Source organism: Anser brachyrhynchus (assembly GCF_964034855.1).
Source record: "Anser brachyrhynchus genome assembly, chromosome: 13".
NCBI lineage: Eukaryota > Metazoa > Chordata > Aves > Anseriformes > Anatidae > Anser > Anser brachyrhynchus.
Window position 1 is genome coordinate 15,917,403 of NC_137708.1, and position 25,165 is coordinate 15,942,567.

At 48.3% G+C, this 25,165-nt stretch overlaps 1 long non-coding RNA gene across 3 annotated transcripts; it reads right to left on the reverse strand.

Moving 5' to 3' along the window:
- Positions 1 to 6,331: 6,331 nt before the first annotated feature.
- On the reverse strand, positions 6,332 to 24,826 carry LOC308177429. Of its 3 annotated transcripts, none has more exons than XR_013939107.1 (7): positions 24,395 to 24,826; positions 14,326 to 14,636; positions 12,939 to 12,998; positions 12,686 to 12,792; positions 10,964 to 11,158; positions 10,654 to 10,777; positions 6,332 to 7,081 (listed from the first exon to the last, which is right to left on the reverse strand). It is a non-coding gene; the product is annotated as an uncharacterized lncRNA (long non-coding RNA). The 3 variants fall into 3 exon arrangements; XR_013939108.1 differs by having other exon boundaries at positions 6,334 to 6,805; positions 10,642 to 10,777; XR_013939109.1 differs by lacking the exon at positions 6,332 to 7,081 and having other exon boundaries at positions 10,641 to 10,777.
- Positions 24,827 to 25,165: the final 339 nt, after the last annotated feature.

Consider the following 25,165-nt stretch of genomic DNA (forward strand, 5'->3'; position numbering starts at 1 on the left):
GGGATTACATCTACAGCTCTCTTCTGCCACACTGCTTAGTTTGGGATGCTGGACAAGCAAATCAATCAGCCTCAATCCAACCCCGAGGAATGGATAAATGCTTCTCGCCTTTATTATGAATATTGGGAAACTGAGGCACAGAGGGATTTACGTGGCTTTAAGGAAGAAGAAGACCAGAAGCTAATCACAGAGCATGTCAGCCACAGGAGAAGGACTGAACACAAACCTGCTGGGTGCCAGCCCTCAGCTCGTACCTCTCTCCTGCAGCAGACAGCCTCGTCTGAAACCCCATTTCCACCACAGCTGCTTGAACATGGGGTTCAGCCTTTGCGAGCTGGGCTGAGCCATGGGCATGTGGGCAGCGGGCTGCCGGACAAGGACATGTGGACAGGTAAAGATGGACAGACAGGGGAGCAAAGCTCCAGCTGGGGTGGGGAAAGAAGGCAAGGTTTTAAGCCAGTGGCTGGGCCCTCAGGACTGAGAGCTCATCCATATTTCAAGTACCAGTTAGACAAACAAAACAAGAACCAGAGAGGCAAGCAAGGAGCCCGTTTGTCATATCAAAAGGGGTTTCAGTGGTACCTTCCATGCCCTCCTGTCCCCTTGAAGTTTGTAGCTGGGGGGGAGATGGGACAGCTCCCTCTCCAGCCGAACGGCTCCCTGCCACAGCTGGAGACGGCCTGTGTGTAATTAACCTCCAAGCCAATCCCCCAGCGGTGGCTGCCAGGCAGATCAAAGAACTCACACATCTTTGTCTGAAACCGGCAGCCAAGGGGAGCTGGGAGGAAAGCAGAGTAGGGGTGGGAGAGAGAGCGAGAGAGCGTGCGTGTGTGCTCCTAATTGATAAAAAGGGAAGCGCGTCTTCCTCCGAGAGATCTCGAGCCCCATCAAAATGCAGGAGGAGAAGAAGAGGAAAGAAAAAAAGGTTTCCTTTTCCTTACAGGAGAACGCCAAAATCCAGCTGCTTTCAACAGAAGAGGTGGTCATTGCTGTGGGGGCCAGGTCAGCCCTGGACAGGGGTGGAAGGAGAGGGCATCGGTGGCTGTAGGATTGCTCCTGCTCAGCAGATGCATGAGCCAGGACGTTGGCTCCTACCTTTGCCCAAGGTGGGAGTGTGGAGGGGCCCACTGAGGTTTTCTGTGGGATCCTTAGGGGGGCAAGGACCTGCAGGAGCACTCCAAAGGGTGAGGTCAGCCAGCTGCTTCATCTTCCCTTGCAGCACCAGGAAAAAAAGGGGTGAAAACCAGCACAGGCTACACCGAAGCTCGCATGTCCTGATGTGGGGCTTGGCCAATGTGTTTACCACCCCTCTGTGTTTTCCAGTGCAAGGGCTGGGACTGCAGGCAGATGACTGGGCCACTGATTAGAGGGTGCACGGACTGACTGGGTTGAGAGAAACTTCCAGCCTTGGCACAAGGCACTGCCAGATGTGACAGATCTTAGGGTGAAAAAAAAAAATGACAAAAGAAAAGCAGCACTGTGATTGTCATATGGCTAAAACTAGCAGGTTCAGTCTTTTCTACACCATATGGGGTTCTTTGGGTCAGTCCAGACCTGAGTTCAACTGTTTGTGTTTGGCTGAAGCACATTTTTCATAAATAGCGTATTCCTTAATCCGTAATACTCAGTGAAATTGGTCTTCTACTGATAAAATCCCAAAGGCTATGTCCACACCATCACATAGCGATAAAAATGCAGAACTCTCCATATGGCACCTCCTCGAGAGCAGGGAAGGTCTACTGCCATGGGTGTCCTTGGGTGGTGCAGAGATTTGCCCCAGTAATTGATTACATTATTATTCACACTTCCTTATTTTGCTGTATGCAAAGTCTCACTTGGGAATAAAAGAATCCTGCTTTGGTTAATTTTTAAGTCATATTTTTAAAATTGCACTAAATAAAAGGTTTGAAGTGAAAATTTCAGTTACTTAGAGTAATGCAAATTGGGGTGAACCTCAGCCTAACATCAACATGTTTCAGGCAAGTAAAAATCAGCTCATGAAGGAGAAGACACCAGGTCTATCATTTTGGTAGGCCACAGTTTCCACATTAGTAAATGTCATTGCAGAAGCCTCCTGTTTTGCTTTTAATTTGGGTAGACACAAATCAAAAGAGAAACTCGCTGGTGATCAGGTGATGCAGCATTTAGTTTGTCAACATGGGTGTAAGTGACCGAGAAGGGAGGAAGCAGGAGTTGTTTGTAGATATTGTGCTCTGGAAATATGCAAAAAAAAGCCTTCAAAGGGACACCATGACCTGATAAAAGAGCATATTAAAACCGGGCAACATGTCAGGTTATGTGCGCAATGTGTTAATCTGAAGCTTTCTGCTCCTGGACTGCTGCAGCCTATCCTGAAGAAGAGGCCACCAACACACTTTCTAACACTGTTCCCTTTAAAACAAAAGCTTCAGTCTGAAGATTATGCAGCCTTTGCCACTTGGATCTGAGGAGAAATAGAGACTGAAACCAGAAGACATCACTCACAGAAATATACAAACAAGTCCTCTGCACCTTCCTGTGCGTGTGCTCAGTCTGGGGGCAGTGTCCCTCCTACAGTGCTGGGCTGTTCAGATGGAGAAACCACCACGTCCATTCTGCTTCTTGTGGCAGTGGACCAAAAATGCCACTGACAAAACACCTAGATGCATGAGAGATGTATGATTTGATGGCACTTGCTGGCTGGCTTGGTGCTGGCACCCAGGAGCACAAGCCAGCTTGTTGGTGTTTGACAAAATCCAAGATTTGACAAGATGAGATTTCATCTTAGGCTAGAAGAAAAGGCATTTACCAGCTCAATTCTCTCCAAAGCATGATGGCAGGGCCTGGGAGTGCAGTTTGATGCTTCAAATGTGGCGATCATGTCCCAGCCCAGAGAAACCTGGAAGCTTCTATTTCTAGGTAAAAAGAACAGTTTTATTGCTTGTAGTTTTAAAGCCAATGTAATTGAGGTGGGATGGGGAGACTAATAAAAACAAAAGTTGGTTTTTATTCTTCCCCAAGTCAAACCACCCTAAAGGTCCCCATCAGGACTGACTCAAGACAGGAGCAGCCAGATTACAGGACAGAAAAAGAAATCCAACTGGATAATTTAAATTCCTTTCAAAACAAAGGGTCAGGAAAGCCACCCAGTTTTTGCAGCTGAATTCGTGAGGCTCCCAAGTGTGGCAACACCCAGAAATACCAAGTCTCAGGCAGAAAGCACAGGTCCCTCTGTGCCAGTCCAGGAGAAGAGCTGCCTTCAGAGCTCAAGGGATGCACGGCTTCATGTCCCAGAGCAAAAGCCATCCTCACCATGCCCTGCACCCAGAAAACACCTTGCTCAGCCCACAGACCAAGGTGGAACTCATGGGTGGGACAACACATTTTGGGTCCAGAGCTTTGTGGGAATGGCACGGTTCAGCTGTGTTTCAAGCATATGCATAACTCACTGAGGGAGATGAGATGGATAACAGATATAATCAGTGTCTGCTTTAGCTATAAGTTTTCCACAAACTGTGCTTTTGCCTTCAAAAAAATATCTTTTTGACTTACTCAGGTTTGGGTTAAGCTAATATTTTTGTTCCTTCCAGTTCAGAGCAGATAATGAGGCTGGGTCCTTGCTGCTTTTTTTTATCTCCTGTGCTCATCCTGATGGTATCTCAGCCTTATTCACTTATATTGCAACAATATATACCGTAAAGGTTTCCTAACCCTGAGATTTCCCCCAGGCAGATTTTGTAGAGTATCCACTTAAAAAGATATTAATGAAATAACTTTTAATTAAAGCTGATTATTGACTAACCCATATGCTCACTTGCTGACCGGTATAAAATGATTGGATTCCCATCTTGCCATCTGACTCTGAGCAAGGATTTCAGATATCAGCTGGCTGCCTGCAAATCACAGCCTGCTGCTACGTGGTGAGGCTTGGGGCAAGCCAGGAGCTCGAGACTGCAAGTCTTTACTGGGCACTTACTGGGTAGAGGGACAGGAGCCAGTTAAAAGCAGTTTTTTGCAGATTTTGGAATTTAGGGCCACAGTTTTGCTGCTTTATGGACATTTTACAGTAACTTCATAAAGCAACTTCATAGTGAACTTCAGTACAGCTGATTTTTCATCTTAAGACATGGAGGACAGGACTACCAGGAAGCAAGCAGTCTGCAGATTACTGTAGCAGATAAGGTCATCACATTTTGTTGTTGTTTTGTTTGGTTTTCTTTTGCAATATTGTTGTTGGTTTGTGTTTTAAGGAAATAATTTTTATTCCCTAAACTAGCAAATTCCAGGGTTTCCTTCCTACCTGCAACACGGAGTTGTTTCAGCTATTCGTTTTGGCTCCTTCTTCTCAGGAAGATGATTCATGCTATCCAAATGTCTCACTGCAGCATTTCCAGAGTAAAAGAAGGCTCATATTTCTCAGGCTAGATTCACAAGACGCCCCTTCCCAACCGCTCTGAGTGTCACCTCCCTCACCTAGCCTGGGGGCTCAGCACCCATCCACGTAACCATGACTCAGATCCCATCCCTGTTGGCTTCCAGCATGCCGACAGGCAGAAGAGGACCCTTGCCCCCACCATTTTGTAGCAGCACCCTAAGCCCTGTCATGAATCCAGCCCTCTGTTTCCACCGCTCGTGCCTGAAAAGAGATGAAAGATGCTCCAAGGAAACATGTTACTCGGCAAGCAGAGGGACTAATGAAGCCCAATTCCCCACAGGTTTGCCTCTTGTAGTTGGATTCTCTGATGTCTGGGGCGGCATGAACTCAGACTAGATGCTGTCCCACACCCAGGGCTTTCCAAGTAGCTTTCTTCTCCCAGGTGGATTCTCCAGTGTCTCATTAAGGTTGAACGTGTGCTGTAGGCTTGCCTTATCTCAGGCTGTTAGTAGGGTTTTGGTGCACATCCGATTGCTTTACTTCAGCATGTCTTTCAGACCACATTTACCAACCACAGTTAAATGTGGTTGGAGCTGGCCAACGAGTTCAAATGTCACTGTGGAGAAACACAGGTGGCAGACGTGTTCACTTTCCCCTTCGGAAAAAAAGTAAAATAAGTGGTCTATTTACAACTGACACAAACTTGCAAATGATTCCCTTTTCAGGCTGGCCCCAAAACAATTAGATACAAATTTTCCATTCTGCCCATGAAACTAAAGCTTCGTTATTGTGAACAAGCTCAAAGCACTGTCCTCTCCCTACCTCCAGCCCCACCAGGGACTGCAGCTCAAGCAGGGCATAAGGATGCTGGTACCCAGAGCTGCATCTCAGCTCCAGTAAGTGAAACAGCATTGCAGAATGGCTGAGGCTTGAAGGGACCTCTGGAAGTCATCTGCTCCCATTGCCCAGCTCAGGCAGGGCCACCTAGAGCAGCTTGCCCAGGACCACGTCCAACACCAGTGGCAAAACACAAAGGTGGACTTAGTAGGGCAGAAGGGATGAAGATAATAAAGCAAGGGCACATACGTGTGAGGGTGTTTGCACAAACCAGCTTGCACATGGTAGATCCAAGCTGATTTTCACCCATATCCCTTATGCTATGGATGCTGCAAAGTCAGTGTGGGTCTAACCAGTTTCCCAGTGCTCAGAGATGTTTCCTGCTGCAGAGTGGTGAGAAAGCACAGCTGAACAGCAAAGCTGACTGATTCATCTGGTGGGAAAATAAGAGTGCACACCGCTTTTAGCAGCAATCTCAGTAGTACAGGAGGGCTGTCTCTATTGCTGGTGCAGAGCAACGTGACTGACGTGCATGGTGTGTGCAGATCAGGAGAGAGTTCACTGTCACAGACAGTGATGGTGGGGTGTAACCCTTCCACTGGGGAGGAAGGAATCAGTATCAAAATCAATAGCTCTTCTCCGGGAGGAGAATTATCTAAGCAGGGAGAAGTGGTTCCCTTGCAGCTGGTTGATTTTGGTAATCCATTATTAATGCTTGAGTTACAGGCCCCACAGAAGATGCCTGGCACTCTCAAAGGTCATGTTGGTATAAGAGCACATTAATTGTTTCCAAACGTTTCACCCTGCAGCACCTTTGCAGTGGCCAGGGGAGTTAATACTGCAATTCTTGTTAGCCTTTCCCCGTGGTTTCTATCAAGACCTCCAAGAAGTCTTCTTCAATGTACCGTGACAAAAATCTTATAACAGGGCAAAGAACTACCCATACAGCATCCCTTCGGGGCTGCATTTCTATCATAACTGTCAGAGAAGAAATTGCTGGGCAGAGTTTTGTCTTTTTAGATGCAGACTCAACTGTCCTGAGATGTACTATTCACAGGGCTTTGAAGGAAATGGGTGAAGCTATCTTACATCATTTACTGCTATAATATTTCCACTACTTTGAAGGTAAATCTCCCAAGAACATTCCAAGCTTTCTGAGAACATCTGCATCACAGGATGGAATACCTCAGAACCAAAATCCCAAGCCCAGATCCAGCTTCAGACTTGAGTCCACAGCTCAAACCTATCTTTACAACTGGCCAGCTCCAAAGAGCCTGAACTCCAAGAAAGGTTATCTGAAATTCAGTTGAGAAAGAAGATAGGATCTCAAAGGAGCCCTAGACTAATAAATAAATAAATGAAATCAGTCAATAATCTAAGGAACTCTCTATAGTTGAGCCTGAAGCCACAACATGGTACTAGAGAAGTTCCTTCGCTATGTTTCGTGGTAGTGAAGTTCACTCTAAGCTGTAAGACTCAGGACAGGACAGAAGACATTTGTTATTGAACTCACCATCACAAGAGAGTGTTCTCCTCCAGTCCGGCATCTTATTAGCAAGTGGAGGAGAAGACTTGCATTAGTACTCAAGGTACACGTAGGGCAAGTGCTTCATCCTGGAAGGACACCAAAGAATAGGTGAGCCACCAGATAAATGAAGACTACTCTCCAACGTATTTGCATAATTTTATTAGGACAGTACGTTCTTCCTCTAAAAAAATCTCTGGACAAATCTCATCTCGACCAGTGTTTCATGCTTTATGTCGAACCCTTTTCCTTCACAAGAGCACTTGCTCCAGGAAATGCTGAGTGGGCTCTGCCTATGGAATCCATACAGGATGGGGAGACAATCTGCAGACAGACACCAGCAGACTTTTTTTTTTTTCTTTTTCCTGTGGAAGAATAGAGAAGAAAGCTGAGAGTAACTGTACGAGCAAGTGGGCCCATCTCCATTTTACCAGAAGAGCTGGTCACTATGCTCAGAAATATGCTGTTATCAATAGCTGAATACACTCAAGCCAGCATATAAATGACTCACATTAGTGTCTCTGTTGCCCCCGTACCATGTCATGAGGTCACCAATTGCACATGTTAATGACCCCTAGGGTGAGAAAGTGGTTTCTGGTACCTAGCCCACACTCCTCTTTATTCAGTCCCTGTGCATGCCCCAGGTTTTCGCCCTTGTCACTTATTTTATTCTGAATCCAAACACGGCCACACAATGCACTTGACCTTTGCCCTGGAGGGAACACACTTGGGAAGAGGAAGAATTCACTCTTTATTCCTTTCTAATTCTAGTTGTTACTATACCATCGCGGACAAATCCCCACTTACACAATAGAAATCAAGTCGTCTGTTCTCGCTAGTTCTGAGACTTTCGACAGGGTTTCCTCCTCCTGCCACAGACGGTCCAGCTTTTACCCATGTCCAGTTTTCACATTCTACATCTGTCCCAATTAACCCTTGTCGTGACGTGGCAGGGGAAGGGATGGGTGGGCTGCAGCCATGGCATGAAGGACATCCAGCTTTGGGAATGCACACCCATCTGCAGAAGGCATTCCTCCAGCCAAACTGTGCAGAGACTCATGGGGAAGGGGCACGGCTCTCCCAGTGCAGACAGATTCTGCCAGCAAATGGCCCTCATATCCTACATCCTCAATAGTCCTGCCTCCTCCTGCTTTAAATTATCTCCTTAATTGAGGATGCATGTTGCCTGAGGTTTCCTTTCTGACTGGCAGTTGATTCTGTCCCTCTAAGACACAAACTGCCTTTAGAAGGTGCTTCCAGTTTTTGGAGCCTCTAGCTGGATCCCCAGGGCACCTTCTGTGCTCTCCTTTGGGTCACATCCTGACATGCAGACTGGAAAAAGACAGTCATTTCACTGGAACTGGCAGAGCTCCTCCAGGATAAGGCAGCTCTGCCTTGAGCTGCAGAGTGAAGGCAATGGACTAGATGATGATGCTTGATTAGCTTAAACACCTGAAAACTGGTCCAGAAACTGAAGCCAAGCAGAAGACTTCAAGCTGGTGTTTCAATGTTCCTAGCATTTCAAATATAGACCAAGATGTGGGAGAAAGAAAGATTTACAGTGATTTTCCTCACTCGTTTATTTTTTACCCGCTTTACAAAGCACACTGAAACCTCCTAGTTTCCTTACTAGTGGGACGTGTCCTCCCTGGTTCCATGGACAGAGCTGGATTAGACCAGCTTTGCCACAACTTGCCTTGCTCCCTAGGTGGCCATAATTTGTATACCGTGTACTTACTGGTTCCATGCTAGACTCATGCTCACTCACCAAGTACATCTTCAAAGCCCATATGGTGGGACACAAACCTGCTCACAGAAATCTCATCTGCACAGACTCAGGTTTGTCTCCTCTTTCCAAGTGCCTGATGCACCCTCAGATGCTCATTGACTCTAGCTCATTTTCATATTAATGAGTCTAGTGGGTAGCTGGACCTCACATATTCTTGTAATTTATTTGTGATGATTTACAGCCTTGAGGTTGCACAAATGGGCTAAGACTTATCCATACCAAGGGCATCACAAATCCTTAGCACAGAGATGACTCCTAGATCAAAGAGCATCCACCTAAATGCACAAGAAAAGGCAGCAGATGGAAGGAGACTGATTTTAAAAAAGCTCAGCCCCATGGAGATATCTCGGTCAGCACACTAACAGTGCAACCACTGTCACATCTCCTGAGAAGGTGTCTGAGCAAAGAGTTTGGAGAGGGTTTGCAAAACAACCAGGAGGAAGCTGCATGGATGTTCATAGGGAGAGCTTCCCATCCACAAGGACTCTGCAGAGGGGGTGGGTGGGCATGTACCAAATATCAGTCCACACCTGGGGCCATTCCTCCTGCACCAAACCAGCCGATGAAGGGCCTTGTGCACTCCCTGATTTCTTAGCTGTCCATCACCTACATGGGTCACCCCAAGGGAGACTCAGCTGGAGCCAAAACACTTAACCCCCTGAAAGACCAGTTCCTGTTTTCCCAGAGAACCAGAGAGCAGCCTCCTTCTGCTGCAAGCATTTATTCATCCTTTTTTTTTTTTCTTCCTGTTGTGTTAACAGAGCATCTAATGTGACTAAATAGGACAACCTGCTCTCCCATCCACATGAAAAATAAATGATGTGCTTTCTCCAGACTACCTTCCCCCCCCGTCCTGGCACTTTTCCCACCAGGCAACCCTTGGACCTGATCTCCCCTGGGCAGAGCCCATGGAGGGGCTGGAGAACCTCCCCCAAGCTGAGCACAGTGGTGGGAGTCATTGGCTTGAGCCAGCGAAGAGTGGCGGAGGCAGGAGTTTGGGGGAGTCAGAGGAGGGTGGGAAGCAGGACGAAGGCGGTGTGTGTACGTGGGGGTGGAATCTCTGTGCAGAAAGCAGCCAAGTGGCAGCTTACCCTGTTAAATATTAATCATCTCTGCTTCTGCAATTTCGGCAATGCGTCTAGGCCCACCACTGCTGAATATTTCATTAACACCACTCACTTCCAACTGCACTTCTCCCACTTTTCTTTCTCCCGTGGACCCTTCTCCCATCCCTGTCCCCCACCTCATTGCCCTGCCTTTGCAGTGCCAGCTATGGCCATGATGCCCATCCTCTCACCAGGCACCCTTAGCTCCCCTGTGGTGAGCACCAGCCCAGCCCTGGTCCGTCCACAGCCCACTGAGCGTGGCGTCTGTGCGGGGAGAGAGCGGCGAGGCTGTTAAGGGGAAAGAAGATCATCAACTCCACTGGGAAAAAAATATAAGTGCGCATCAACAAGTCCCGTGCTAAATAATTCATGAGGTAGGTCAGGGCAGAAATGCTGACTCTGGGCTGGGAGCTTTTTAAACTACGTAGTCTATGTTTCTTCATCACTGGCTTACTCTGAGTACTTTGGGAATCCAACAATCCAAGCAATCCAATGTGCTACAGTGAGCTTCATTGGGCCTGAGCAATTTTCACATCGAGCTCCTAATTGCAGCATCTCCTTGCCTGTTTCTGGCCACCAAAAGAAGAGCCCACATGGTGTGCAGCACCATGGGGTGGCTGCAACCAGCTGGGGAGATGGCAGGAACCAGGAGGAGATACAAGGGTCCACCAGGGAAACCAAAGGTGACTGAAAGATGACCTTGTGCTGGTGCTCAAATCCAGACTTGGTGGCTCAGTGTGCAGATCTAAGGGGAGAAAGGTAGGTGAAATTGCTGATCAGAGGTTCGTTTTAATAGGTGAGTGGGAAACCTGTGTAAGAGTTGAGTCAGGAAGCTTTTATCTCTCTCCAGCCACCATCCCAGGAGGAGTAACATCTGCAGTTTAGCTTAAAACTGAAGACGTGGTGGTGTGGCATCAAGGCTTGACACTGCTGCTCGAAGAAAGGGACCGGTCTGTGTGAGGTCCCAGTTCCTTGGCTGAACCCACCTCACCTCCAACTACCGCAGGTCTGACCCTCCATCTGCCCTCACCTTTACTCACACCAGCTGCAGTTCTGTCTCTTCCGGCCCAAACCCTTCTTTTCCATACATTTTTGTTCTGTTCTGCTCCTTCCTCCATTTCCAAGCCTTACTCTCCTTTCTGTCTAGTGTTGTATTGCTTTTAAAACTGAAACCAAATCAATGTTTAGAAAGTTCAGGCTGACCTTTTGAACCATTACTTTTACCCACTAAATTCAGCTTTAAATATCCATAATTAAATATATATATATATAATATTATAATATTTATATATTTAAATATATAAATAACCCAGTATGGTTATGATGAGGTGGAGGAAACAAAACAAGCTGACCTGGGTCCAGACTCCCTCTCCCAGTGGTGCACGTTGGCTTCTACTTGGCAGGCGGAGACTTCTTATGCTGGTGCTGCAGTAGCTACAGATTCACATCCTCTTCCTCCAAGCCATAGCAAACCAGTCAGAAACAAGGAGTATGACACCTTTGGACAAGACAAGGAGGCTTTGGAACTCAAAAGAGTTTTTTCAAGCCTGAAAAAGAAACAGAAATTATCAGGCAAATTTCAGGCCAAATCAATTGTGCCTTATTGAACTTCGTTGTGTTAATTAACCGAACAGCTTAATAGGAAAGAGCAAAGTGGAGAGGGTGTTGGCCACGGAGAATATGGTCGTGGTGGGATACCTCACTGAAACCAGTGGGTGAGAAGATTTTAAGTCTGAGCTCTCCCCTTCCTTTCCCCAAAGCTAAATTAGCTACCATGGTATGTGAATTAATGTCATCGCTGATTCTGTATGAGAGTTAACTACGTACTTGGAGAAAAACACTCAGGCATCAGCCAGGCATTAGTTGTTCCTCTTTCAGTTAGAGCAAGTGCAAATCTCAGGCAGGTTTTAATGCTGTTATCTGACAAGAACAAAAAATAAGATTTTGATCAATAGCTGGGGGAATGCCTTAAGCCAATGATATGTTTGTTGCAAGAGAGGTTTTTCTATGCAGATCTCATCAGGGGATCAAGTTATTCCTTTTGCGTAATATATTAAATAAAATGTGCACTAGAGGAGTCACTTGAAAATATTGAATGAGATAACTTCATCTGATTAACATAGTGTGCTTTCTTTCCCCCTTTTTATTAAAAATTCACAAGGCTTCCCATCCCTTATCTCAATTAAGCAACTTGTTTGTCAGGATTATTTGTTACGCATTTTCATAAACATTTGATGAATTATATGCAAACATCTCACTAATGTATTAACAAGGCTGAGGTTTTAATTACACAACACTCAAGGAAAGCTGGCTTAAGGCTCCTCCAGAGAAGTTAATTGTGCTTCCTTGTGTGTCTGTGCATTGCAACAGGAATTTTCCTCTGGGGGAAATCACATTACACTCTGCAGTGGCAACATACCCACCTAGACTCTCTAGCACAAGCATCAATGAGTTCAACCGCTTCAGGAGCTTCAGTAGCCTTCACTAAAAAGCTGCAAATTCAGCTCAAACTTTGGTAGCAAGAAAAGAAGTTGGGAGGTAATTCAAACAGTTTTACACCAGTTCTTGTGCATTATTTGTCACGTGGAGAAGCCATTTTCAAGGGACTTCTAACACAACCGGAGAAGGGTTATCCTTAGTCCACCTCCTCGAACTTTTTGGTTTGAGGACCAGGAATGTGTCAGACCATTTGCTGTCCATATCTGCTATACAGTTAGTGTAGAAATTCAGACACAACACCAATGGTCAGTACCTTCAGCAGATGATCAGACTTCAGCCCTAACTACTCCCTGCTGACCATCCAGGGTGCTAGGATCTCACAGCCCTGATTTTCTGATGTCAGGGTAACTCATCACCTGCCTGAATTCAGCAACCACTCTGAGTGGCTGAGGGTCTCACAACAAGTCCAGCAGGCAGGCTGGAGGAAGCTCGCAACCAGGCAGGCAAAAAAGAAATTGTCAAGCTCCAACATGCCAAGAACTCAACAAGAGAAGTCTGAGTTCACAGACTCACTCCTTCACTCATTGCTCTTGAAAGCATGATGGAGGTGTCTGTGGTGTGGAAATATAACTCACATGTTTTCAGGTTGCAGCTCTTCAGCAGAGGAAAGCAGCAGTTAGTTCAAGCCAAAGGTCTGTCAGAAGTTAAGGAGCCCCCATTTATTCCTCCAACCTGGATTGATCTGGAAAATAGTAGAGAGTAAAGTTTTGGTCATGGGTAGTCTTTGGAAGGCTTAAGGGACCTTCTGTCAAGAAGCGATGGCCACATCACTTGTTAAAATAGACATCAAGCCCTTACTGTGCACCTATTTATTAGAGGTTTCAATACCTGTTCAGCTCTCTGCTAGGATGTGGGCTCCTAGAAAAGCTCAGCACTGAAGTTTTCCTTCTGAAAAAAAGCAGAAAATCAAAACCAAAACATTTTTGCCAAACCATTTGATTTTGATTTCCATTTTATTTATGGTATTTGAATTCCTAAAAATAATTTAGAAATTCCTGAAATTCCACAGTGAAATTATATATTAGTTATAGTCTACTACTTGGGGCAGCATTATTTGTTCAGTATGATTTCTTTATGTTTCTGTTGGAGTGCTTCACGTCTCACTACTCGTTAGCACTAATGATATGTCATGACATATTATGATACGATAGGGTGGCCAACTATTATTTCTTCTATTTTTAACATTTTAAAGCTTATGGTTTTACTTTTTGTTCATTTTGTAAATGTGAATATTTGCAGTGTTTGATACCCTTATTTTAGCCAGGCAACAATATCAGATTTTATTTTTTTTTCCTAAAATCAGCTGCTACTCTAATTAGTACTGAGCCCTTATCTCTTTTTCTCTTTTGGAAGTATTAAAACATCAAACTGTTTCATTAGGCCAGTGAGTGTTACTGCCTTTGATTAATAAAATAAAGTCAGCATGTAATGTTAATTAGAGTATTAGCCACTCATTATCGTGTCATTTATTTAGTGACATATAACCAATAACAGGTCTTGCAGAATTTGTCCTAGACATCACTCATTTATTCTGCAGATCTGCCATGATATCCCATACATTTAATCCAATTACATCATTAAATTGAAAGAGCAAAAATTTAACAACAGATTAAATAAAATAGGGGAAAAATTGTTTCGAGACTTGGATTCCCTGGAAAAGGATAATCCTTTATTCCCCTTATGGGGCACTGCAAACCAGGTCTTGAAATGCCTGAATTTCCCTGCTAAAGAATAATGAGTTTTAACCCTGCTGGTGGTGAAGCCATGGGTTTTGCCAGCACTGAGATGCCTTTGGAAGTCCCCATCCCTCTGATGACCAGGAGCACAAGATGAAGGGGGGAAAATCTGTCCTTCCATCCTTTCCATCCCTCTGTCACCCTGGCTGCTCCCTGCTGAGAGAGCCAGCATCCCACCCAGGCATGAGCTGTGTTTTTCTTTTGCACTCCCCAAGTGTACCCATGGCAGCCGGTGAATACAAATCAAGGCAGTAGCGTTAATATTCTCACTACATTTAAATCTAATGGGCTTTTTTAATATTCAGAATCAAAGGCACTTCACCACCAGTAGATTTTTTTATACTTTTTTATTTTTAAAAAGGAGCCCTGCATCTCATTCCACTCTTCCTCCTCCTCTTTTTTTATTTTATTTATATATTTTCTTAAGCCCAGCTAAAACCACCAGGGAAGGGCCGTGCCTATAAACAGATGCCACTCACAGAGGGTCTGGGAGGCCTTCCCATCATTAGATGCTGCTGAACTTTGAACCTGCAACTGGGAGGCTGCGTTGGCGGCGGAGGCAGCGGCAGCAGGGATGAGGCCGGGGCGGAGGATGGGGGGAGCTTGACGGGGTCTCTCTGGTGAATTGCTGGCCTGCCCAGCACAGGAACGCTCAGGACTTCAAATCGGCTCCAGTCACTTTGAAGCTCCTCTCTCTTAATCTCTCTTTCTCTCCCTCTCTCTCTTCGTCTTTTTCCCCCCTTGCATCTATGAATCATTCATGGCATTTTTTTTTTCCCCTCAGAGGTTCCTTTCAAAAAAAAAAAAAAAAACAAAAAAAAAGAAAAAGAAGAAAAGGGGATAAAAAAATAAACACACGCTCACACAAAGCCCTGTGTTTATGTTCTTATTGCTCTGCGTAGCTTATTATCACCAATGTTGAACAAATTACTTACACGATGTCTACGATGCGCTGCCATCCCTTAGAGTGATGCTCGTGATGGGGATGACGATTTTGTTTTAAATGTTAATGTACAGTGGGGCAACATGTCCAATGTAAATAGACAGTGAATGGTATGTACGCAGTGCATTGAAAAGAGCACAGCCCTATTGCTGGAGCTGCCCACTGTAGGGGTGAATTTGCACGTGTTGGCCAAAGCCAAGGAGCCAGAGGTCGGATCTGGGCACCAGAAGCACTTTTTTTTGCTTTCCATCAAGCCACACACACCTGTGGGACGGGTTTAATGATTTATTTGGGGATCGTGCAAGTTCCACCGCAACACTCTGTGGGAGCAATGTGATTTCCAGGCTCAACAGCTTTTAATTTCATAATATACCTGTGCCCCAAAACAAACCCAGGGCCAGCCCCTGCCCTGGTGCAGTGCTTGGTGGCACCCACCTCATTCTTGGCATCTGCTGAACAGGATGGTTGAGTCTGTGCTGCGGATAGGAGCAGGCACAGTCCCTGGTTTGGGCCTCCCCATGTGCACAAAGCCAGGCCAGGCCATTAGGAGCGCCAAGGTGTGTAGCCTGACTTTGGGTACAAACTGGACCAACTGAAAACCCAGCGTGGCACCACAAGGCACCAGAGAGACCTCTGAGAAGGTGAGCTGAGGCATTCACAGGGATGAAACGGGGGCAGATTTGCTCAACAGCTGCTGCTCACAGTCCTGAAGAACATGAATATATCAGTTCTATTAGAAATAGCTTTCTGAAACACCCACCACCTGTCTGAAGGCAGCGAACTAAACACAAAATCACCCCCCTATAAGACTTATTCAAACCCCTGTATCACACTCATGTCCCTTATGGTCCCCAGCTCTGCTCTCCTGCATGTCTAATGCTGGACTCGCACAAGGACCAGGATTGCTAATGCAATGTTTTAGTTGACGCTTGGAACACATCTAAATTCCTCAAGGCAAAAAGAGACCCCAGGTGGGCTACGTGTCATTCAGGAGATGAGGAAACTGAGGCAGGAAGGGTGGATATAGGTGCTTACCCTCCAGTTCAGTGTCATTGTGTGAGGTTAGGAATAGAGGCTTTATTGTATTTGGAAATTCAAAGAAGATACCCAGCTTTCCTGAGCTCCTGGAAGACTTAAGTAGATTGATGTGGGGTTAATGCCATTGGATGGGGATTTTAAAATGCAGGGGGCTTTGGACAACACTTCTTCCCCCCCAACACTTAGAGTTGGCAGCAATTAGGTCCTGATGCACTTAAGCATCCAGCTAGCTTCAAGCTTTCAGCTTCTGAAGCTGGGGAAGCTTTGTAGATATTTGCTTAATGATGTCTCCAATGGGGGAGAAGAGTGCTTGCTGTCACTGTGTGCCTCCCCATCACTTTTACAATCCCAGAGGGTAGGTCGGTGCAATCCCATTTCTAGACTGAAGCCCAGTCTAGGTTAAGTGGTTTATCCATCATGACACAGGGAATCCCTGGATGATCTGAGGCTTGTACCTGCATCCCCTGCTCTGAGCACACCTCTTGGTCATATTTCTAGATCATGTCCTGGGAGATGCCAGAAGAGGCCACTCAGGCATAGGGGAAGGAGACAATTCCAGCCCCTCTGCAAATAACACCAAAAGCTTTAATTTTATTTTTTTAGTAACACATGGACTCCAAATTCTCACTCTGTTCAGACCTCAAAAGCAAAATCTTTTTCCAGCCCAGCAGAGCCAGCACTGTACACAGAGGTTTTATTAGATGAGATATGACCTATTTAATATGTCAAAAATAAACAGCTTTGGTATTAATAATAAATATTTAGGGCTCATTCCAGCTGTTCTTGTGTAGCTCTGCAATATACTGTTTACCATTGATTTTTTGTTTCCCAGGAAAGTATTTCTACCACTGCCATGCTCGGCACATCCAGTCTTTATTCTGTTTATTTTATGTGTAACCTAAGATATTTTCTAAGAAGTTCAGGGCAATAAGCTAACCTGCTGATATGGGACACCCTAAATGCTCCATTGCTGGGAGCCAGAAAAACATCAAGAAGTGTTACTTCTAAATACACTTTTCTTTTACTCTTCCCTAAATAGCTGTCACTTCCCCCACACCATTATGCAGAGAAAAGGCCACACCAAGCAATGCTTACGGAGCTACCACCGTCCAAGTCACCTTCTGCTAAGACACAGCCAGCTCAAGCTCCTACAACTGCAAGGCTTTTCGGATATTTGAGCACCAAACACTTGAGAGCTGAGCCCGTGTTTAAGCTAATGAGGAACTGCTCCCTCAGAAAACATGGCCTCAGGTAATACAATCAAAGCCCAGGTTGGAGGGGAATTGAGAATACCATAAGGCCCGACCTTTAAACTGTTTCAATGGTAGCTGACAAGAGGGAGGTGGTCTGATATAGTTAATTCTACATGAGATTTTGATTGCCACAAAGCAGGTGGATTAAACATCAGCAAAAGCAGACGGGTAGAGGCCGCCTCGCCCGGGCCTGGTGCAGGCCAGCCCCTTGCAGTGCCCATCCTGCCCTGCAGCACCTCCTCCACAGGGCTGTCGCCAGCAAGCCACCCACTCTCTCCAGCCTGCGCCAAAGACACCTGGAGACCCCTTTGCCCCTCTGCAGCACCCTCTCTTTTAGGCAGGGCGGGCGCCTGCAGGGCTACCCAAGGGCTGCCTCAGGCCGCACAGCCCCCTCGTGCTGCCGCTGCAGGGCTGGGGCCCAGGAGCCCACCTGGCAGCTCTCTCAAAGCAGAGGTGCCATCTCCCAGCCTGCCAGTCATCAGGAGAGGGCTCAACCACCATCACAAACACCCAGGCCGCGGATCGCAGCCGGGATCCCCACAGCAGGGCCCAAACAACACCACTCCAGCATCTCCCCCATTTAATTCCCCAGCAGAGCCTGACCAACCGCTGGGAGCAACAACCCTCCTGCAGCCTGTGAGGGCATCGCTGGGGCGCTTTTAAATTGCAGTCTCTGAAGAGAAAGCCCCCGCTCCCCCCGCCATCTGGCAGCGCCTGCTCCGACGGCTGGACGTGGCTGGGGAGGGAGGGACGGACACACGGCCCCCGCTGAGCCACCGCGGGCAGCATGGGGGGCACCAGCTGCACAGCCGGCTCCAGCCTTGGGAGCGGGGGGTGGTAGGGAGAACAAAAGTGCCGTTTGTCCTTGCCCCAAAAACCTGTAGAAAAGGCGTTTTTGAGGTATTCAGGTGCTGAGCAGATTAAGGAAAAGTAGTTTGCTTAGACTTACCTATTTACATCAGAGCCAGGCACATAGCTCCAGCATGTATTTTCTGGAGAAAATGTGATGTTCTGAGATGAAGGCAAAAAATAGCCCCCCCTACAATTCCAACACCCATGGCTTGGGTGATAAAATCAGACCTGAGGGAGAACCTGCATGGGTTAAATATCAGAATTAAGGGGAGGCTCCTCAGACTTCCCTGCTCCTTGTACGGAGCCGGTAAATACACGGACAGCATGTGTAAAAGCATCAGATCTTCCCAAGCTATTGATTTTTGACTTTCATTCCCTGACTCGTTAGCTTCGGATCAGGCAGCTTAATCTGACTTGATTCGCAGATCTGAGGCTGGAGGATTTGAATAAAAGTGGCCTCCCCAGCCCTAATGCACTAATGGGCCATCTGCACGCCTCCAGGGACCAGAGGATTGCTGGCAGCTTGTACAGCATGGAGAAGGATATCCGTATCTGCAGGTTTGCCAGAGTGGGGAACAGGTTCCCCCCAGGCGTCGGAGCAAGGCACAAGTTTGGGTCAAGGTTAAAGACAGGCTTTGGGAACGAAGCCTCAAGTTCAAGTGCGGAAGGGACCCTCAGTGTGTCTCTTGGTTTCCAGAACCAGCAAATCCTGCTGGCACCCAGCTAGAAAACCAGAGCTGGAGCAATCAACCAGAGGTATTTTTGCTAATTTGCTTTAAAAAAAAAAAAAAAAAAAAAAGGAGCTGTGGAGCTGTTTTAGACCAAACCAAGCTTTACACCCCAGTTTTCTGAACTTTCAGACAAGTGACATTCAACCTGCTCTTTCCTTGGGCAATTCATTTCCACCCTTTGTGCCTCAGTTTCCCCACCCAAGGAGGGGTTACAACCATGAAGTCTCCCTTTGCTTTGAGATCTTGAGAGCTGCCCCATGAGGCTCATACTGCAAATTCTGCATCAGCAAGCCACGCTCTTTGCATGGCTCAGGGCCACCAAACCTGCCTTGCACAGGCAGCACTGTTTCCAGCCTTGCTTACCCTTTTCAGCAGGAGTTTACTAGCCACACGGTACCACCAGTGAGACTTCCTAAATATATGGGCTGGCAAATTGACTTTATTGCTTAAAGCATGCCAGAGGCAGCGAGAGGGAAATGCAGAGAAAGGAGGGGAGTCTGGTGTGACCAAGGCAACTGCATCCCACCAGAACATCGAGCTACTCTGTCCCACCTAAACCAGACCCATCTCCACCATCCCTAGGGAATGCTCTGATCCTGCATTGGCAGAAGGAAGATTCACCTCCACTCTTGAATTTTAACCCAGCATCTGTGCAACGGATGCTGGTGAACTCAAATACTTCTGGATCATGAGAAACTCTCGTCCTCTCCCTCTGTTTGGGGCTCTCTCCATCCCTTCCCCACCAGCTTTCAATTATTTAATTTTCCCCCTCCTCCCCCGGCATCTGAAAGCCAAGCATCTTAAATACAAATCACCTCCAAATCATTACGTGCAGGACCTTTCGGCCCTCTTCAGAGCAGTGGGCCGTGAGTAATGAGCTCTGCTGAGAGTTTGCTGGATTTCACATACAACAGATGTAAAAGATGGGCCTGGAGGAGGGGGAGGGAAGGAAGCCCGCTTCAGCTGGAGAAACAAAATATTTGCCACTCACCTTTTTCTTCGTCTGCAGCAGGCAGAGGAGGTTCAGGTCCTCCTGCACTTCTGCATGTCTGAGCTCAGAGCAGGTGGACAAACAAGCAGGCTACAGCTTGGAATTTAAGCCCTGAGCCCTGCAGGTGCTCAAATATCCTTGCACTGGTGAGGTCCCACCCTGTAACTTGCCCCCAGAAGACTCTGAGCAAGTCCTGGTCTCCCTGGAGCTCTCCTTGTCCTGTGCCTCAGCACCTTCTGCAGCAGCAGCAAGGAGAGGACAAGTCGCCACCGACCAGCCTGGATGCCGACAAAGCTCGGTGCAGAAATGGAAAATCCCCAAGTTCACCCCAACAAGTCAAATCACCCCACCAGTCATGGACACCCCTGATGGCCAGGTGCCTTTCATACATCTCCTTGCCCAGTTCCTCTGGTGCAGAGCCAGTTGGTTTGGGCGAGGAGCGAATAGTGGAAGAGACCTGCCACGTACCGCCCTGCTGTCCCGGGTAGCATTACATCCCTCTCACCACACAGTTGGCAGCCAGACCTTACTCCATGCAGCTTGAGTGCTACCACCCACAGCACCGTGCGAAGCCAGGAGCTGGATGCCAAGCAGGGAGCCATGGCTCAGGGCCACCAAGGCCAAAGAAAGCACAACCCCCTGCACCCAGACGTAGGACATCACAGGCTGAGGTCCTGAAGGTATCAAGCGATGCCTAAGGTAGTTTCACCTCCTCACACCAGCCTCCAGGAGAGAGCAACGTATGGGAGAGCTAACCTGGACCTCCCTACTTTGACAACAGGATGCCTCTGCCCTGTGCCCAGCTCCTGGTGGCTCTCAGGACACCAGCAGGTCCTGCCATCCCCATGGAGCAGGAGCACATCTCTGCTGCCATCCCATCCCCTCCCACCCAAGCACACACAGCCAGAGCACGAAGCTTGCTGCCTCCAGGAGCTTTTCTGGCCCCCACCACCAGCATCCACAGCTTTCCTCCTGCTCCAGCGGCTCCCAGCTCCAGCAAGCTCCCACAAAAGGCAAAACCCCCTCCACCATCTCAGTCAAGGCTCGAATCTCAGCAAAGCCAGACCTGGCCATGACTCACCCTCCTCTTCCTGCCTGGGGAAAGGTGGGGATGGAGGGGAAGTGGGGAAGGAGAAAACGAGAGCAAACCCTTTCGCCTCAGACTTCAAAGTCATCAGCAGCAGGAGCCTTCGGAACAGTTTAAGTACAAAATGAATTGTTTTAATATTTAATCAGGCTATAATAGGCCCCAGGATCCCAGTGGAGATGGTTTGCTGTTGAAAGGATGTCCAAACTGAGTATCCCCCCCTCCAGAAGGGACGATAGCCCTGCAGGAGCCCTGACCCCAAGTCACAAACAAGGACAATCCTCTCTCTATCAGCTCCCTTTGATGGGGCCCAGCAGCTGGGACGAGCTCCCACCCACTCACCTGATGTGGGCTAGGGGTTTTGGGACTGTAATCATAAACTCTTATCCTGGAGGACAATGATTCTCTGATGAACCAGAATAAACTCCAGACCCATCCCTTCCCCATAACACCCTTCCAGAAGGGACAGATCCCTTTCACCTGCCACATTCTCTCTTCCCAGCAGATCTGGGGGTGCACATCCCTGAGACCACCCCCCAGCTTGGCCTCTGCACCTGCATGTGGACATTCTTTAAGGCCGAAGACAAAACTGCCTGAAGAGCCAACATCAGCTCTTACCAGCTTTGGAGGCTTCACAGCCCATCTCACCCTCTTCCTTTACATCCTTCCCTACCGCCCTGCAGAGGAAAGCCACCCAACAAAGATGGCAAAGCTAACGGAAGACCAGAGCAGGTACCAGCCCCCAGGAACAACAGATGCTGGGAAACCCAGGGTTGGAAAACCAGCTTGTTCCTCACACAGCGCTCCTTTTCAGGGCCCCTCAAAATCCCCTCAGAACCACAGAAAGTCACAGTGCCACCACTCCCCACCTGCACAGCCGTGAGTTCAGAGCTGCTTTACCAACCCAGTCCTGGAAGGCAGCTCTGCTCACAGAAACCCGCTGGATTGGCACCACTAACGACGGCAGCCCTAATTGCTGTCCTGCCTTGGAGAAGCCAGAGGACTGCAGAGCCAGGCAGACATGAGCTGGGCAAGTAAGGGAGAAAGTGTTGCCAGCTGCTCTCAGATAACACCCCAGGTTATGTGAGGTCCAGGATTAAGCCCTCAAATCATGAGGTAAACATGAGGAAGGGATAATGGGGCTTCCCCAGTCTGCCCACACTGTAGCATCAGGGCTGATTTGGATGGTGCTAAAGCTGGGAAGCATTACAGAAAACAGGTGGGGGCAAAGGAGAATACAAAAGCAGGCAGTCTCAGCATCTCCTGGAAGAGATACACAACCCCAAGCTGTCCCTGGGCTGCCTTGTCCTGAAGCAGGGACCCAGCCACGTGGTGTCACCGCCTCCAGGGGTGATGCTTGGAGGGCTCAGGGCAGCCCAGACAAGGAGCTCCCCTTGTCCTCTCACAGCCAGAGGCCTGCAGCTTATCAGAGGTTTTTCTTCACCTTAGCTTTGCTAATTAAGAAACATCTGGAAGTATCAGTGATTTTAGCCACAGATGCCTGCAAAGGGCAGAACCCCAGCAGCTGGCATTACTCAGGCTGGAGAGCAGCCCTTCATCCCCCTGTGAACTGGGATTCTTGGATGCACAGGGAATGAACTGGGTTTGGCTCAGCTCAGCCTTTCACACCCTGGATCAAGCCGTGGTCATTGCTGGACTGTTAGAGCAGCAAGCCCAGATCACACAGGTGGGGCTCAGCTCTGCTCCTGCTGCATGACCCCAGCAGCTTCACCTGAAGGCAGGGGTACCGAGGGACAGGCAACACTGGAAAGTTCCTTTTAACTGCCAACGGGAGCACACAGACTGTATGCTGGTCCTTTTGCCCTTGCTGGAAGTGCAGCAACAATGTCCGGCTGCTGTGCTTGGGAGTGCCCCACCACCTGCAAGTCCCCTGGGTGCTCCGGGAACACAGCATCAAGGCTCCAGTTTGCGGGTTGGGAACCAGAGGTGTGGGGCCCCGGAGTGACCTCCCCAAGGTGCCTCAGGAGATCTGAGCCCAGATCAGGAGGAGCCTCAGAGGAGCTCCTTCTCTCCTGGTTAGTGCTTGAGCATGATCGTACGGCAGCTCCCTCCTGGAGGGGAGATTCAGCCACATGCTCCAGCAAACAACAGGAAATCTCACTCCAAAACTTTCTGGAAATAATTAAATAATCCTGGCTTGGAAGACTCACATAAAAGACCTGGCATAGAAACCAGCTCCCGTGCAGCAGCTCTCAGCATGCAGCAAGCTCTGCTCTGGATAGAGGCCGCTAGATGTTCATGTAAGAGCCACTAGCAGGCTCAGGATGTGATAGAGCAGCAGTGCTCTGACTGAAGCAGAGCTCCACTTGCTGCTGTAAATGCAACTGTCGGGATTTTGTTAGCACTACGACGGAGTGATGGGTCCCATCTACACCAGGGGTTGGGGTATACACCGGCATGTGGTAGAGAAGTGCGGGGAGGGTGCCGTTTTCACCTCGAGCAACTTCCAGGAGTGCATGACAATATCAGCAGTGCCATAGGCTCAGTCCCTGCCCAGTGGCTCAAGTCCATAAGGAATTGCCACCACCTGTGCCTCCCAGCAAGGTCAGGTAGTGTGTAGACAGGAGGAGAAAATCCTGTATTGTGGCAGTGTAAGGCTTCACCACTTCCTACCTGGACATAGGGGCAGCTTATCTAGCACACTAGGAGCTGGATAAGAAAAAAAAAATCAAATAAATAAATAAAAATAAAAAAGACACCTGCCCCAGGGTGCAGGCCCACCTCACCCTTTGCTACTTTTCAGGGGAATCCCCAGAGTTACCCCACTGAGGGGCAACCCAGCCCAACCATGCAGGATGCTATGAGAAGGATCCTGGGGGAAAATAAATAAGCCTAAAACCATTATCAATCAGGGTTATGCTTCCATTAGTCACACAGAGAATCCTCTGCCCAGAAGCAGCCTTTGCCTCGCAGGTTTCGAGTTACTGCAGTTTAGCTCTTAGTAACCTGCTGGATGTAATAAATAACTCTGTGGGCCCTGCGTGGTGGATTTGGGACCATTAAACATGTTGAGTTATTTTTACAGCATCTCTTATAGGAAGGAGGAGGGGGAAGATCTGAACTGCTGGCAGAAACAGAGCAAGGTCTTTAATCACTTTCCTACCAGCACCATCTTCTGGCCAACACCAGCCCCTCGCCCTGTGGCTGGGTGCGGGCAGCTGAAGGCTGCAAGAGCTGCGTTGTCTCCTGGTGGTTTTGGTAGCACTCGGAGCACTGCAGAACTTCTCTGCTATCCTGGACAGAGGACTAAGGCCCCTGTAGTCAGCTCTGGCACAGGGCAGAGCCTCCCACCATAGTTACTCCAAGGCACTCTTTAGGTTTGTAGCTCCGTGGTCTGGGCTCCCCGTTCCAGTAACGCTGGGAGGGGTCCTGGTGAAGCCAGCAGGATGCCCAGAGATGCCCACCCGTGCCCACCTCCACACGCTTGTCCAAGGGATGCTTCTTCAACATCAGAGCCAGGGCCATCCCGTGGGGACCTGCTCTGTCTCTGACCCGCAAGAAGGCTCCTGTTGTTTTCAAACACCGCTTTCAGACCGCATGGCCCAGACACCTGATACTGCCAGGCAACTACACAATTCCCCTAAACCCTCCCCAGCCAGCCCTTCATTGAGGGATGGATGCTTTTATCTCACCATTGCACTTGTTAAGGGAACAGGCTCAGAAGGAGAGACTATGGTGTCCAGTGGGGAAAAGCTCCTTTCCTCCTGCTGGGAGAAAGCCTCTCCTTTTCTCTGGGATGATGTCTGTGCAGCAGCCCCAGGAAAGGCCCCACGAGGCCACCGAGCCAGTCCCCAGGAGGTGGCAGCAACCAGCAAGGAGGAGCATCCACAGGCCAGACCTCATGGGACCAGGGCTTGTCCCTGCCCCCAGAGCCACCCCAAGCGAGCAGATCATCCCTACGAGCCAGGAGACCAAGAGCAGGTTTAATTAAGTTGCCAACAAAATGACTGTTCTAACTTAGCTTTTGCCTTCTAATCCCCTAACTTGTTAAAACCGCCACTTTGTCTCACCCCAAACTGATTTCCCCCTAAAGCGCACTTATTTCTTCCCTGCTTGCAGTACGTTTTTCCTACCTCCAGCTGTGCAGCACACCACAACAGCTCTGAAGAAGCAAGCTCCCACGTCAGCTTCCTTTCCACCTGCACACGGGGCTGTAGGCACCATGGCTTCGCTGCATCTCTGCCACCAGCCCTCTCCAGCCAGAAGGGTGGCAGGGATCTGATCATGAAGGCAGATGCTAATGAACATCTGCGACTAACTGTGCAATTAGCAGCCATTTTCTGCCCATCAGGCCTGTCCCTCAGGGATGCTAAAGAGGTAACTCCATTACTGAAGCGCTTGGTGCTCAGACGCTGTGAGCTGCTGAGCAGCCTCCCAGGCTCTTTTCTCCGAAGAACATCCTC